This window comes from Rhincodon typus, chromosome 5 (assembly GCF_021869965.1).
Source record: "Rhincodon typus isolate 14 chromosome 5, sRhiTyp1.1, whole genome shotgun sequence".
Classification (NCBI taxonomy): domain Eukaryota; kingdom Metazoa; phylum Chordata; class Chondrichthyes; order Orectolobiformes; family Rhincodontidae; genus Rhincodon; species Rhincodon typus.
In genome coordinates, this window is record NC_063336.1 from 46,410,168 (window position 1) to 46,414,763 (window position 4,596).

The 4,596-nt window shown below is 39.3% G+C and overlaps 1 protein-coding gene across 1 annotated transcript in view; it reads right to left on the minus strand.

Moving 5' to 3' along the window:
* Positions 1 to 3,962, minus strand: part of LOC109935549 (four and a half LIM domains protein 2-like) — a 19,380-nt gene extending 15,418 nt beyond the window's left edge. The window contains exon 1 of the mRNA XM_048597006.1: positions 3,863 to 3,962. The gene's annotated coding sequence lies outside the window, so the exon portion shown is untranslated. The remainder of the gene's footprint in view (positions 1 to 3,862) is intronic.
* Between the last annotated feature and the right edge of the window lie 634 nt (positions 3,963 to 4,596).

The following is a 4,596-nucleotide window of genomic DNA, read 5'->3' on the forward strand; positions in this document are numbered from 1 at the left end:
TTTCTGAAGAAGGGTCTAGGCCCGAAACATCAGCCTTCCTGCTCCTCTGATGCTGCTTGGCCTGCTGTGTTCATCCAGCTCTACACCTTGTTATCTCAGATTCTCCAGCATCTGCAGTTCCTGCTATCCCTTATATTATCTCAGCAGTATATCTTTGCTCTTGTATTCTAGCCCCCTTGAAATGAATGTGAACATTGATTCACCTTTCTAACTACCAACTAAACCTGCATGTTAACCTTAAGAGAATCCTGAACTAGGACTCCAAATTTCCTTTGTGCTTCAGATTTCTGAAGTCTTTCTCCAATAAGAAAATAGTCTATACCTCTATTCTTCCTACCAAAGTGCATAACCTCACACTTTCCACATTGTATTCCATCTGCATTTCTTTACTCACTCTCCTAGCTTGTCCAAGTCATTCTACAGCACCCCCCACTTCCTCAACATTACCTGTCCCTCCAATTATCTTTGGGTCATCTGTAAAATTAGCAACAACCAGATCATTAATGTATAATGCAAATAATTGTGATACCAACACTGACTCCTGTTGAACTGTACTAGTCACCAGCTGCCATCCCGAAACAGACCTATTTATCCCCACTCTCTGCTTTCTGCCAGTTAACCAATCCTCTATTTATGCCAGTACCTAGCCCCTAACATCATGGGCTTTTGCATTATTTAGCAATCTCTGATGTGGCACCTTATCAAAGGCCTTCTGGAAATCCAAATAGATCACTTCCACTGGCTCTTCTTTGTCTAACTTGCTCATTACCTCCTCAAAGAATTCTAATGATTTGTCAGACAGGACATCCCCTTGATCAAGCCGTGCTGACTCAGCCTTATTTTACCATACACTTTTAAGTATCCTGTAATCTCATCCTTACTAATGGACTGTAATGAGCAATGAATATTGCCCAGGACACCAGTCATAACAGCCACGCCTCCTCCCCCAATACAAATGTACACACACACACACACACACACACACACACACACACAATGGAATATTTTATTTGCATGTAGTTGCCAGGCAGGTGGAGCCTATGTTAATATCTCCTTCAAAGGACAGAGCCTTCAATGTATTCCCTCAGGACTGTATCAGAGTGTAAACTTAGATTTTTGTGCCCAAGGCTTGCAGTGGGACATAAACCCAGAACCTTGTGACTTAGATGGAAGAATGTCACCAAGTGAGCCACAGCTCACAATAAAGCCAGAGATGACTCTAAGCCACGGTTGACGCTAAGGGTAATTGTGGAAATTCAGCTATTTTACTGATTTGTTTTTGCTATAAAGTTTAAATAGTTACCACAGTAGAGGTGATGTTGGAAGTATTAGAATATATGAAGGTGGATAAATCTCCTGGTCCTGATCAGATATATCCAAGAACCCTGCAAGAGGCTAGAGAAGAAATTGCGGGGACCCTGGCTGATATATTTGCATCATCATTCGCCAAGGGTGAGGTCCTGGAACACTGGAGGGTAGTGAATGTTGTGCTCTTATTCAAGAAGGGCTGCAAAGAAAATCCTGGGAATTATAGACCAGTAAGCTTAACACCTGTGGTCGCTAAGTTACTTGAGAAGATTCTCAGGGATAAGATATACATGCATTTAGAAAGACAGGGTTTGATTAGGAGTAGTCAGCATGGCTTTGTGCGTGGGAGATCAGGTCTCACAAATTTATTAGGGTGAGGGCAGGGCGGTAGACGTAGTCTACAAGGATTTCAACTTTGATAAGGTTCCACATGGTAGGCTGCTCTGGAAGGGTAGATCGTATGGAATTCAGGGAGAGCCCATTGGCCCCATTGCTGTTTGCTATCTATATCGATGACTTGGATGAGAATGTAGAAGGCATGATTAGTCAGTTTGTGGATGACACTAAAATAAGCGGTATCATGGACCGTGAGGAAGGTTATCAGAAATTCCAGCAGGATCTCGATCAGCTGGGGAAGTGGGCCGAGAAATGGCAAATGGAGTTTAATATCGATAAGTGTGAGGTGCTGCATTTTGGAAAGTCAAGTCAAGGTAGGAGTTTCATGGTGAATGTAGGGCCTTAAGGAGTGTAGTGGAACAGAGGGACTTTGGAGTTCAGGTGCACAGTTCTGTGAAAGTGGAGTCATAGGTAGACAGGGCAGTGAGGAAGGTTTTTGGTACACTGGCCTTCATCATTCAGAGAGCACTGAGTACAGAAGTTGGGAAGTTATGTTGCAGTTGTACAGGACGTTGGTGAGGCCACACTTGGAACATTGTGTTCAGTTTTGGTCACCTTGTTATAGGAAGGATATTATTAAAGTGGAGAGTACAGGAGAAATTTATAAAGATGTTGCTGGTACTCAAGGGACTGAGGTATAGGGAGAGGCTGGACAAGCTAGGACATTTCCTTTAGAGCATAGGAGCCTGAGGGGAGATCTTAAAGGAGTGTGTAAGATCATGAGAGGCATGGATAGGTGAATGCACTCAGTCTTTTTCTCAGGGTTGGGAAATCAAGGACTTGAGGCCATCAGTTTAAGGTAAGAGGGGAAAGAATACATGGGAACCTGAGGACAACTTTTTTACACAGAGGGTGGTACACAATTGAATGAACTGCCAGCAGAAGTAGTTGAGGTGGGCACATTAACAACATTTAAAAGGCATTGGGACAAATACATGGATAGGAAAGGTTTGAAGGATATGGGCCAAGTGCACGGGAATGGGCTTAGTGTAGCCCGTTTTGGCCGAAGGGCCTATCTCCGAGCTGGAGGACTCCATGACTCTATTCAGGGCAGCAAGAAAAATGGGCAGTGATTCCTCATCTAGTACTTTAAAGCCAGATAATAAATGCAAAATTGTGTATCAAAGATGATTCATGCAATATTTCCACGGCTGCACAAATTGTATCAATGGTTTACCTCGATGGTAAATCTTTCGCCAGTGAATTAAAAATACCATTTGAAACAAGCATTAACTATACCTGTACCTTATATGTTGGAGGGCAAATAGATCAACTTAATGTACTCACACAGTTACATCCTCAAAGCTTTATTTAAGATGTGCAAAAATTATAAATCACATTCAGATTATAGGTATTCTCCTATTCCTGCATGTCAAAATGAAGAAATGAATGATATTCTTTTTAATTCCAAGATAAATGGAAAACACAAGGAAAAGAAATGAGATTTGAATAAACAAAAAGCCAGTGTATATTAGGGCTTCTGTTTGTTAACACCAACTACTTTGTGTATGTTCTCTAAATGAAATGGAATATTCGGGGAAAATATACAAATGAACAGTTCTAATATCTAGTGATACTTTGTATCAACAAGAATTTAATTCTATTTGGATGATATGTGCTTAAAGAAAAACTATTACATGGAACATTGAATTCCTAGATATCCTCCTTGATGAACCTGGTACAATATTTTCTGACACCAGTCTTGGTAAGTACAATGTTTGCATTAAGATAATTTCTTTCTTTGCTTTAGACTTTGAATATTATTTTGAAAAGCAACAAAGTTGCCTCCTTAATAAGTCAGGACCACTGTTCAAACATTTCTAGGGCTCAGTCACAATATCCAGCTTTTCCGGTTACTATACATTTTTCATAATCTTTTTGTATCAAAATAATCACTTTCACTTGATTTAGTTTACCAAGCTCAGTTTTATGCTTCTAAATCAAGGCTTATATTTATGCAATATGCTACAGCTAAAGGAGAAGGTTACTGTTTCGAAAAAGAATTTTTATACTTGTCTTTGCAACAAGCCAAAACCAATGTGTTCATGGCATTAGAATAAGATATCACAAATAAAATGAGGTTACGTTTTTCACATTAAGCAAACAAAAATAACAATTGGAATGATCATTTTCATCCAGCCATTCGCAATTTACTTACCAGCTTGGTTGATAGCTCTAAAATTGCAATACTCAGAGGACTGCGCCTTTGCTGGAGGGCTTCCAGTTATTTTCATGCAGGCACTTTATTCAGGAACTTGAATGTAAACTTTTTGCTCGCTACGAAGCAATGTAAGATCACTGCTGATGTAGAAGGAACAATAATGTTTTCAACATTGTATAATTGGAAGAGAAAAAAATCAAAGCAAAATTAACCCAGTTATGAAACTACTGACAGGAAAATCTTCAGAAAGGGAATATAATTGAAACATGGGATACATCAATAAACTATAGTTATTTGTCCTGTTTTACTATATTTAAACTTAGTTATGACACAACCTTTGAGTTAAACCACATACCTGCAGTTTTAGTCTTTTATTTAATTAGCTTTTAATGGACAAGGAAAGTGAATGCAATTCTTTAAACTTATGTTATTGTAAACAGAACATATGTTTTGCTGATATTTATGTGAATGTTGAACATCTAAATGGAATCTTACAGAAGTTTGCGTATTGTGTGCATTTGTGAAATGTGGGAGCAGAATTGGGTGTGATAATTGGTGGGGCCATCTCAATGTTGATGCCATTTTGCTTTAGCTTATACCTCTTTCTCCAACAGCATTGCAAAATTCTCGCTAGGCAGTGGCAAGTTCCCAATTGATGCACATTATTTCTCGTCAAAAGATTTGTGAACAGTCCAGCTCACCAAATGAATATTCCGGTTGCAATATTACAA